The 13,028-nt window shown below is 34.5% G+C and overlaps 1 protein-coding gene across 1 annotated transcript in view; it reads right to left on the bottom strand.

Moving 5' to 3' along the window:
- The window catches only part of LOC127861747 (perlucin-like), a 28,430-nt gene extending 22,603 nt beyond the window's left edge, over window positions 1-5,827 (bottom strand). The window contains exon 1 of the mRNA XM_052400428.1: window positions 5,162-5,827. The gene's annotated coding sequence lies outside the window, so the exon portion shown is untranslated. The remainder of the gene's footprint in view (window positions 1-5,161) is intronic.
- Between the last annotated feature and the right edge of the window lie 7,201 nt (window positions 5,828-13,028).

A 13,028-nucleotide genomic window follows, 5' to 3' on the forward strand; every position in this document is an offset into this window, starting at 1 on the left:
TATTTATGCATGCTTTCGTTATGTTCAATTTAATAAGATGTTATAGGGAGAACATTCGTTGATCTATTGTATTACGAAACATGTACATTTCTTTATCTTAATGTACACATACATAATAAATAAGATAATCAATCAAAGCCCTAAAAAAGATTAAGAAGAGGGTTTCATACTGCAGGTGTACATGATTATAAGGGTTTTATACCTCTTATGCAGATGATGATAACGGTTTCATTATTATTATACAAGTGATGGTGAGGCTTTCCTTACACAGATACAGATAAGGATTAGGGTTTCATACTGCATGTATAGCTGATAAGGATTAGATACTTCTGATACAGGTGATGATACCTTCGTGACATACTTGTGCATTGTGTTTGCAGGTCAGTGATATCGGAATTGTATTTTACCACAATTGTATATCACATATACGATGATACAATATTTATATATTGGGCGGTTCAATAAATATCGTTAGTATATCCAGTAAGTTAAGTGCTGGGACATTTTCCGAGTCTTCACATTATGAGGCTCCAGGCGTAAAGGGCTCTTTTTACATTTTAACTGCACACTTAAATAGTATAACTTTTATCTTTGCTATTTGATTTATTGGAACGAACACTTATTTATGTATACTTATTCAGACAATTTATTTTCCACATGTATTTGAATTTATAAACATCTGTTTTAGAAAAGCTTTTTATCTATAGTTCTTGCTTGGTGTCAATGTTATACATTGGAAAAAGTTTCTGTTTCACTTCTGCATAGATAGCGTAATATAAAATACATGGAGTTCTTCCTATTTGATGCGATCATTTTAAATTGTTTGATATATTTAAAAAATGTCTTATCTGATACTTTAGGTCACATTTAATCTTGAGAGCGTATGTAGCACTTGATATACACCCTAGATAACAAGTACAATGATTTAACTTCAGACGTAACGCTAGCAAACAAATATAAATTTTCAAAACATGAAATAAGCAAATAAAAGACGTCGAAAATGTCAAAACAATGGACGTGTTATTATTTATTGTACGAAGAAAGTATTTCTGATGAAGATTAAAATGTTAATAAGTTTTTTTTAAATAAGTTTATTTAGGTATATATTTATTGCGTTATACCAAATCCCACTGAGTATTAAGTTACACAGACCTCGACAAAATGAATTTACATTACGATTAATAAATAAATAGACCATCAATTAAAAATATGTTTAATCATATAGTGTTCATTGGATTTGAATACAATACGAACAATGACTGCAGAACATACGAAACTGATATGTGGAGCTTTTAATAGAATTTGGTTTCCAGTTCCAGTTCATAATAAACAATGTAAAAATGTATATTGAATAAGTTGGATTTGAATACAATTCGAACGCTTTCCGCAGAATATACAAGACGAAACTGTTATTTGAAGCCTTTAATATAATTTTGTTTTTGTTCATTACAGGTTTATTATATGGGGTGTATTGCAAATATTACGATTAGGAAATACTCACAAAACGAACAAAAAGTGTTTATACAAACTGTAATTCACTTCACACTCAAGTTCTAGAAATACATGTAATGTAGTTTACGTATTTAAAATAATACAATATCAGACAGAAGTCATTTCAGTCGTTTTTATCTTTTGGCTTATGCTGTTTGAAAACAATGAGAATATCAAAAAACACTTAAGCCAACGGTATTTTCAACAAGCAAAATGTAAGATAAGACTAACATAATAAACTCTGCATGTTATCAAGGTATCATATTACTACTTGGTCAGACGACAGATGCCTAGAATAGTTTACCTATCATTGAAAAAATGCCCCATTTGCAATCAAAAATGTGTTCAGCAACGTAACTTACAAATGAGACCCATACTATGAAGTAAAGTGGAATTAAGACACAAAACACAGCAATCGTCCATTCGTAATTCAATGCAATAGTCATTATGTTGCCATCATTCCAGTAGTCAATGTTGTATTTTGTAGCAATAACACCGAATATGATTGATATCGTACTGAACATTCCCGTTATGTGCAAATTGAAGAAATGGTAAAAGTTGCAGGATTCAAACTCATAGTTCAAGTTAATTCGTTCATTAATTTTTTTTCCTTTAAGTGTAATAAGTATTCCTATTGCGATTACAATAACACATATAACAACAAATATTGCTATCAAAATTAATAGATACGGTATATTCAGCAATAATGTCATGATTAAAAATGAAAACCTAATACATTTGTAAATACACGTTGGCAACTTTTTTGCTGCATTACATATAGTCCGAATACAGCTCAGGTCTAGCTCAACCCACAGTCCGGCTGGAAGTTCAAAGACATGCGGCACTTTAAACTTTGATTTCCGAAGAATTAAGCTGCCTATGCAACCCCAAACGAAGACACAAAATGGTATTATTATCATGAAGATAAGGACCACCTCAATTTTGTTCAATCGGATATCATTTAGCTGTCTGTAATCATTGTTATATAGTAAACATCCACCAATTATGAACGGTATTGTGAATATTGTTTGAACGATATATATAATCCAAGCATTACATCCGTCGTCGATTGAATTACTCGACTGGATTAATGCAAAAAACACATAAAAGAACGAAAATGTCCATGCAATAATCAACGGAATATTAAGCAAAAGGCACATTGTTGCCAATACTCGAAACATAAGCGGTTTTAGTTCAAACATTTTTACGCTCCGGCATGTCTCAATGCAACCAGGAGTTTCATGTATAAGGTCAAAAACACGTGACCACCATTGTCCATAATTTGATATCGTGTCAACCATCACGATGTCTGACTTACAAGCAGAAAGCTTAGGCTCAATTTTGTGAATGACGCCGGTTTCAGGATCCTTAAGGTTTATTATAATACACTTGGGTGATCTCCTTTTACTCATTTTTTCTATCCAAAGGTTGATACAATGTGTATCCAGAGTTCGTTTAGCTCCGTCCGTGATGAAAATGCATTTCCATATTTCATATTTCTCGATTCCATCTATATTTGAAATACTTCGGACGAAAACCTGACGTCGAGAGTTGACATCTTTAATTCGCTTAATGATGTCATTTTTATGTACTTTAATGATGTCACTGTCGTCAACTACTAATAAAATAGCATTCTCCATTTTGTTACACTTTTTGTTGTGCGCCCTTACTTGTGAAATTCCAAACACAAATACCTGACGATTCTTGCATTTGAACAATTGGGCCGTAGTAAATTGTTTCTATTTGTGATCTTGCATGGTTATACACCTGTTTTATAACACGAAAAGTACTTAAGTAGATGAAAAACCGCGATATTGGACACCTACAACAAACACTTTTTGACGAATACAAGCAATTACAATCTCAGATTCAATAATAAGTGATACGTTGTCAAAGCTATCTTCCTAAAACATGATGCAATTATTGTTTCGCAGATGCAATATTGTTTAACACATGTTTAGTTTTGCAAGCTACAACATTATCATATTCTTTACTTCACATATATAGACTGTTTACAGTTATTTCACAGAGATTCATATTTATATCTATCAGAGTATCCATTTTCATACTGGTATTTGTGTATGACGCACGTGTATGAACAGCAGCTTTAATCCATTCAGTAAATGTTATTTAAACGAATATTTTCTTCACACAACACTCTCTTTGTATTAGATGATATTCTTTTTGAGATATTAAATACACCCATAATCGTCAGATAACAGACCATTTTTTAGCTTTAATTGATTAATGCATCGAACATACGATGTGCTTTGATAAGCCTCGTTAACCGGTTCGTCCTCGACACACAGGAATCTGTTCATAATTAACATTTCTTCCGGGTTCATTCAAGCCAATCACGTACATTTTTACAATGTCTTTATCTGTATTTGACTAATTCGTTGGCGTATTGATCTCCGGTATCATGTGGTATGAAAACATGTATTGTTAGCAACGATAGAGAACACACTACATTTATTTAACAAAACAAACTAACAATGTTCTTATGATGAGCTATTGGAACAACTTGTTTTCGATAATACCGTGTAATACCGTGTGTGTATAAGTCCGCCTACTTGGCGGATGGTAGAAATTCGACGAAGAATCACAGGAAATGTTCTTTTATGGTCATCTATGAAAACGGTTCAAAGGGTTTCCGTTCGTTGACTGATTAAGTCATTGGGCAAAACCGCGTGTTTTAAAAATAAAAAATTAACAAATACTAGAGTTATACTATATAAATGTTTTATCTGTGTCATATTTCCAGATTAAACGTAGAAGTGGTTAAACTTCAATAACTATTATGCAAATCACAAAGTCTTAAACACCTGTCAGTCACAGGAAAAATATATTTTACAAAAAAAAATATAAAGGAAGCAAGATGTCTGGCTATGTAAAACAATGTAAATCTGCGACACAACTATTGTTACTAAAAGCTTAATTATTTTTCCAGCAAATATTATACAGTAACTTTCTTGGTTTTACATAACTGTTAGCGTCAAATCAATAATGACATATTTGAAAATGTAAATCGCTTTGTACGGTCAAAACGACACCACCCATACGCAGGAAATCGCCTTTTATTAAAACGTATAAAATGAATCCGTCATGATTTCAGAATGTATTTGCCGACAGTCAATGAGTCAGTCAAATTATCAGGAAAATTGTTTTTCGTTCACGTGATAATTAAAAAGAAACACTCTGAAACTAATAAAAAGTGAAGCATTTCTCAAAATGGGGTCTTTGGTGTCACCGATTAAGAGCACATATAGAGGATATATAAGCGATATAAAGCCAAATAAAACAAAACGATCAAGCTTTGCCACATGTGTATATTTTGGATATGCCCCACCCCCAATACAAATAAAATAAAATATAACTTCCAATAGGTTTCAAAACTTTAACAAACACCACTTCCGATGGTCACATAAACATACTCTTTTCCCCTCAGCATTTATCTGGATAGAGGATCCTTACAAAATATAAGATTGACACAACAAGTTATGTTTGAAATAATTAATATAAAACCATTGCGAATGTTTGATTCGGTGAAGTCATACATGAAGACAAAGAGCCTTTTATCACAAAAAACACACCACGGCGGTTGGAATATTCAAAAGCAGACATAGCATTGATTTTATTTGCAACAAAATAGTCTTGTAATCATACTCACATATTAGCCGATGTAAATCCTCACCAATAACCACGAGTTTTAACAGCTAGCAACACATTCCGTCAATGTCCGAAATATTCATTGTTAGGTGAGCGATATTTCAGTTTGAGCCATATTTTCAGTTGCTACATGTACATCTTTGGTTCTGATTATAAAACATCACTTTTGTTTTACTTGTTCCCTTGAATTTACGGGTCTCTACTGTTTTTCTTACGTATAAATATGAATGTTCATTTCGCGTTATTTTCGATACTTTCAGATTTGGATATATTTATTGACACGATCTTTCTTTAAGACGTTTATGCAGTAATATTTACATTGTAAATGTGTTAAAAAGATAAAACCTGTCGTTAAATCTCTGTGGTTTAATTCGCTTAAAAATCAGTTTCTCAACAAGAAATTGAATGAATGCTATAGACGCAATATCAACTGATAAAAGTAAATAGGTTTACCAACTGTAAAATGCATCAGTTTTATTTTTTGACATTTTAAAGTTGAATGAGTGAACGCAAATTATGTTGTTTACAATGGATTCCACGACTTCGTTGCATTCACCAATATTTAGCTATCTTTATCCTATAACAGCAGCAGCTTCTGCTTTTAATCTGGAAATAATACACAGATAAATGATCCAACACCTGAAATTAGGACAAGACAATGCGTCCAATATGGTTGCCCAATCGTTTATCTTTGACGTTTTAGTTTCACGGACGCAATCTGTTGCAACCAAATAATATTATCGTATATTTGGTTTTCGAAGGGGATGCTAATCTGATTTCGCTTCTTCGTTCATAGCACGAGTAACAGCCCTTGCTCCCCGAAATATCATGACTTATACCTTTACAATTATTTCATATCTGCAATTGATCATATTTGAATAGTCAATAAAGGATTGAGCTTATTATTATATGCGAACAACAAATAAAAGCACATTGTTACATGTACATATACACTTTAAATCAATTGAACACGAGCCAACTTAAAAGGATAAGCATTTAATTAAATATGTTAAATTGGTCATTCTTAGCATATATGGAGTTGCACGTGTGTCTTTAAATAACATTAAAATAATATGCATGTAACATTTTGTATATAATCATTATATATTACTTACTCGATCTCACACAAATGGTGTGCAAGAATTTCACACTCGAAATCGTACCACTGGTAGTTGTTAGGAGCGAACAATATCTGACAGTCCTGGTGATCGCCCGTGGGGCCCGGCTGACCCTGAGGCCAGCTAGTGTATACCTGAACACAACAGTAAGTACAAATGAACCTTGTTCTGAAAATTCGGAAATTTTTCATTTAAGCGTAGTCCCTTATAAGCCTATGAGGACTGCACATACTTATATCGACAGACACTTACGCAGAGGGATTCGAACTCACGTCTTCCGAAATCGCGCAATATAGCGAAAATTCACATAACTAAATAACCGTGTTAGATGGTTCGCACATAAATGGTGCATATTATGTACTCAATTGGTGGCGATTTTACTTAAACTTCTGATAAACCGCGCCAGTTAAAAGTGTTACGGGTGAAACCTTTCAAAGAACTATCAAAATTCATTTGTTCATATATAAATGTTTACAAAACGGATCTAAAGAAGTTTTTCCTTAAATACCAACATTTAATAGATAAGCTTTTATAAACATTAAATTAGATATGCGCGTGTGAGTTAAATTTATACTTAATTGAGCAATCTCACCATGTTTATACAAACGCCTTGCAAAGTCTTGGAGAAACAGGTCCTTAGCATTGCTTTCCACTTTGGCCAAATGAGCCTGCCTAGATCAACAATGGTGCTAAAAAGATCATTTATTGATGAGCATGCCTAGATGAACAATGGTGCTTAAAAGATCATTTATTGTTATATCTCTTGCTCTGGAAAGGAGCTTAATACATGAGCGTAAAGTGTCGTCTAAGTAAATGCAGTCCGCACATGGTAATCAAAATCGACACTTTTTTTCTATAGTTGGTTTCGTTTATTTGAGGCCTCTTCTTGGCGAAAATACAGTAAAAGTGAAAAACGTCGTCCCAGATTTGCCTGTGTACCCCATAGGCTAATCCGAGACGTCATTAACGAACAGGCATAAAGTCCCGTTTTCGAAGAGCGAGGCCTTATATATTATGCAATCGTTTTTAAAAAGCCGAGTGCATGGTTAACACAGAGTATTTGATAATATGTGAATGTAGTGTATGCTACAATACCGTTTCGCCCAAGTATTCGATATATGTCAATATATTATTTGATACAATACCGACGCTTCTGTCTAGCTACTGAAATCAAGACTGGCGGAAGTAGATCCAGACATCCGGACACAGACTCATGCGCTGTTCTAAAGAAGTCAGACAGTGCTAAATCAACAGGCATGTCCAAATAAAATATAATAAATAAACAATTCAGCTGCTAAATAAACATAAAGGCCTGTCCAAAACCTTAGAATTAATCAAAACAAATCTTACAAATACAAAACAAAATATAGATTCAAACACCGCATGTTTTGCAAAACTCTACGCAAATATCGAACCATATTGCAATGTCTTTTGTGGTGTACATAATCTCAAAAGTGCATCACAACTTAGTCAAACATGAATATATTTATACACGCATAAATAACTTCTTGTACTGTTAAAAATGTTATTACTGTTATAATTGTTATAATGGTTATACTTGTTATGCTAGAGGTCATCCGAGCCTATTCGCCGGTCAACAGTTTTCAATAGCTATCGTTCCTTCATATTCACTGTGGTTACAATGTGATAACATCATGCTGGTCATCGATGCCGCACCAGGCATTGGGTGGCAATTACTGTATTCAGCGTTGTCCTTGTATTAATGGCGTACCAAATATATTGTTTTACCGTGCTTTGGGTAACAACCGATGTTTTTAATTAATTATATTCATGTTTTATAGGAGGGTGTCATTAAATCCTGAGATCAGCTATATTTTAAAGCATTATTTATGTTTCGAAGTATCGGTAAAGATCACCATTTCGAATCTAACGATCAAAAGACCTGCGAAAAGGTGCATGCTTTAATGTTTAACTATCCATAATATAAATCAACTGCTTACAATGCCAATGCTTACAATGTCAATTATGACATGAAACTTTTTGCCGTATTCAGTCCTATGCTTCAACATTTATATGACAAACAGAAGTAAAATATATGCTTACGGTAATTTACGAAACACTAAGACAAAACAAAATATAAAACTTTGATAAAACGCATTCTCCTCCTTCAGATGCATTTTCAAAGAACTAATTTGTTGTGTCAACTGTCTCAATTTACTTTGCATCAAGGCAAACGCGTAAAATTGAGCGTTTAATGCCGTATTTGAATCCCCGTAGATGCCTTCGATTTTCAACTACTTCATGTCCTATCAGCGAGACACATCATGACTTATTTTAAATATATATAATTTATATAGCTTTTAACTCAAGCAAGAAAAATGTCAAATAAATATATATAATACTTTTGTGTAAAATATCATCGATAATTTTAATTGTATTGTTGATTTTCTAATTGGTGTTGTTCTTTTAGTCGTTTAATTGGTACGTTACCATCAACTATTATTTGCAAGTTAATTCATTTTGAAGTTTAACAAGTCAGAAACCGGGTAAACGGTTTGTGCTTGTGTTTTAAGTTTTGTTACAACTTACTTTGACCTATTCTCAGCTATATGCAAATGCTGTGAAACTGACACGGACCCATAACACATATAATGTTTTTGATATGCATACATTTTTAAGTCAAGACCCCAATAAATAACTGTTCTAATATTGGGTTAAATGAATGCATGCGTTTAGTCTTAAAGTATATTCGTACATATAAGAGTGTCGATAAACATATAAAGAATGGCAAGATACTATCGTTTGGTTATATATCAGGTGAGATGATTTAGGTGTTAATTATATAGTATTGAGCAAAAGAAAATATTATGTTTAAAGCTTGATTAGTTTATATAGCTTCTCTTTGTGGTTTAAATTTACCACACCTTGATAAACTACTGCTTGTTTTGTTAATTCTGGTTTTCTACTCTGAAAGGATGCCGAGTTATATGTCGTTGCTCAAAACGCCTATTGATCTAAAATAAAAACATCTTCCCAGGTACCTTTGTATAAGGCCGATATCAGCGTAGAACAATTACGAAAATTGTGATGAAACTGTAATTATGTCATAAAGTCGTCGACATAATTGCACATTTTGATATTGCAGTTCATTAAGCGTCGATTGCCAATTTGAATGATTAATTTCTCTTTAAAAAACAAACTTGTGTGTAATTTGCCAAACCATATATACCTGAACATGTATTGCACCTGTGGGCATGTAACAGATATTCTAAAAGGTAAACAACTACTTATATTCTATAAGACCACCCATGCCTCAACATCTGCTAAAATTAATATGATCATAGCAGCATTCTTTATTTTAATGTTCATACAGTCGTTCATATGTCTCAGTTTGAGAGAATTGAGTTAGTGTTCCAGTCTTTTGTATATAACATATACATTTGTAATATAACATATTTGCTTAATACAATTGCAATATAGTATGCTTGATTTAACTTCCCTTCGTGTTTACATATTAGTGCAACAAATCAAAAATAGTTTAGTGAGTAAAAACAAGGTTCACAAATTTAACATAATATCAAAGTGCTGTCTGAAAGATTCCAACGCAAAAAAAATGAATTTCCTTTAAATTTAATATTATGACAATAGCATTCAATATAAAGAAGTGAAACTCCAGCTGCTGGAGCAGCATTGAATTTTCATTAAAAACAATTAGTTGGTCCTTTATTTAAGGCAAGTGACCGATTGCCCAAACAGTAATTATTAAACAGTAATAGCAAATCATGTAAAATTCTTATTTTAAACAGTTTAATTGCGAAAAAAATCTAGCTTACGGTGAATAACTACCTCATTTCATTTTTTGACATCGTCATCACACATGCCTTGTTATTCCTCGGCATCCGGAAATCGGTGGTACGCACCGTGGCAATCCACGCTGTTTGTTACAATACAAAAATGCCACACACGATGCTAAATTGATCATTTTGCAATTTAAAACTTATGATCGTACAGGAAATTGTTTTGGCAATACAAGTATGATTCAAGTTAATGGTCAGTATCGTGTTTTTCAGAATTTTATCGAAGTCAAGTGCAATTGTTAAACATAGTTTTTTTTAATATTGCTACAAAAAAACAAAATAAAAACTTTTTTTTTCAAAATTTCAAAAGGAATAGTTTTATTCCATACGAAAGATTATATGTCAGTTTCGAAATCAATAAATATATTTTTATGGACAATAACATTATTCTTATCATTTTGAAAAAGTGAATTTAGCAGACGTTTTGATTGATTATTGTACACGTTACAAATTTGTTTAAATTGCACAATCGAGACCTTGCTTGAATGTAATTTTTAATATTTACGGAGGCTACTTTGTAACGTTACTTTTTAAAAAATGATTTTATTTATGTGTTTGTTTTTTCTAAACAGATGAACTTTCACATATAATAGAGATGACGAAAATGAATTCTTCATGTCTGATGATGCAAGTATGATAATAAGCTCTGAAGCTCAAACATTGATTGTGACAGTGAAATAAGTGTGCTTAATGCAAATGATAATAAGGAAATAAGTACGTCTGATCCAGATGGTGATGAAGAATTATGTACTTATGAAACATTTATTCGGATAGAGATAATATGGATTTCCGCGCGGAAGCCATTTTGTTGATGATTAATAGAGTTTCATACTGAAGATATCCGCATGATGAATTTGTGATATTTACCTTGAAACTGATGATGACCAGCTTACAAGCGAAAATATGACATATCAACACGGCACTGAAATTCGTAAAAAAAATGATTTGGTAATTTATTTTCGTAGTTTTTTTCGAACGCTAGTAATGGCTCCTCAAGTAAATCGACATTTACCTATAGTTTGCTTCCTCCGTTGGTACGAAACTGAAATGCTTTCCAAATCAAGAAATAAGTTCAAGCTCACACACGTTCATTAGCACAAGTCTTCTATTAAAACACATTTCGACCGTGGCTTAATGTTCATGATTTCCATCATACATATTAAACATCGTGTGTGCAGGACAAAGATTTAACAGTCATATTTGAGGCCCGGTCACACAGCGATTTAGGGCTAAATCACGGTCACAACTAGTCAAAATTTGATCTCCGTTGTTCGCGATGTTGTCGAGTTAAAGACAAGCTAAATCGATGTTCAGACGTGGCAGGAAGTTGGGAAAATTCGGCAAGGCGTTGAACACGTTTTTTTTAATTGTTCAAATATTTATACCGCAGACAAGCACGGTTGATGCACACGTGATAATTCGTGTTCCGGAAGTGATTGAACTTTGGAAGACGCAATAAGACGCGAAAGTCGAGCGGGTTGTGTCACGAACAGAGCACGGTCATCAGACGGGTGTTACGTGTTACGCGTTGGAACCATGGGAAATGGCGTGCGTTTTGCGGTTTATCGCTGACAAGTGGGGTTTTTCGCGCACATAACACTACCGAACGACGTCTCGAACAAGTGCTAAATACGAATGTTTACTGCCTAATCACGCCTGTACCACTTCTGATTTGCGATATATAAATACAGCAATTGTCTTAGACCTTTGCAATCTCAGCCAAGATGTCAAGGGGTAAACATGAACCTTCCACGCAATGAAATTTTCATCCTTATGCTCCAGCACCAGCAGAACCAACTGATACAGAACCGACATTAACCTGTGAATAGAAGTAGAAGAAGGAATAGGGGAGGAAGATTGTGAGGAATATCTGGAGGCGCGACTTGATTGCGAGGAGACCTCAGCTAGGGTTTTACGATTGTATAATGGTCGAGCTGCGTAACGACGATCCAAGAGCCTTTTAAAACTTTATGAGGATGCCTATTACTATGTACGATGAAATTTTGCAATGATTGACACCGGATATACCAAGAAGACCAACGCCACAAGTCTGGTTGTGCGTGGAGTCTGGGAGGCCATCGTCAACAAGTATGCTCGTGAGGTGCTCTCGCCGCCTGACACTGAGGGCCAGTGGCGCCAGTGAGCTGATGATTGGTACCACATATGGAATTTTCCGCATGTGTGTATGGCTATAGATGGGATGCATATTGCGTGCAAAGCTTCTTCCGACACTGGATCCGACTATTTCAACTATAAAGGCTTCTTTAGTGTTATCCTCCTAGTAGCTGTTTCTTCTGACTACAAGTTCCTGTGGATAGACGTTAGCGGCAAGGAGTCGTTCTCCGATACCCACATCTACAATTGAAGTAACTTCACGGGCTTCCCAGAGCCTGATCCGTTGTCAGGTGACTCACATAATGCACCCTACATCCTATTAGGGGGCGCTGCGTTCGGACTACGGACCTACATGATGAAGCCCTATGCTAACAGTGACTTGACCAGGAAACAAAGGATATTTCACTATAGACAGTCGCGGGCAACATGTTTTGCGGCTGCTGTTGCATTACAGAACTGCTTTATTGATGGATATACTGTAGAAGCAGCCTGCAGCATGGTGGGGAACGAGGTCTGCAGCACGAAGCTGCCGTACTGTTAGAGCTGGGGTTGTGCTGCTGTAAGTACTGCTTGAAGATGAAGTGATGGGCGAATGACTGAGTTAACTGTTGCCTGAAGGGCTGGGGAGAAAATGGGAAGATGCGCAGGCTACGGGTGCTGACACGGCCTGAGTTGTTATGGCCAATAAGGCTAATGGCTGTTCACTGTCACCAGGCTGGTGGCGCCTGCCCTGGCGTACTATGTCAAAGATCAACTCCTTCATCTCGTTAGACGGCTGCTGGGTGCCCAATGATGTCAGAAAAACAAACGTACGAAT

This window comes from Dreissena polymorpha, chromosome 16 (genome assembly GCF_020536995.1).
Source record: "Dreissena polymorpha isolate Duluth1 chromosome 16, UMN_Dpol_1.0, whole genome shotgun sequence".
Taxonomy (NCBI): Eukaryota; Metazoa; Mollusca; class Bivalvia; order Myida; family Dreissenidae; genus Dreissena; species Dreissena polymorpha.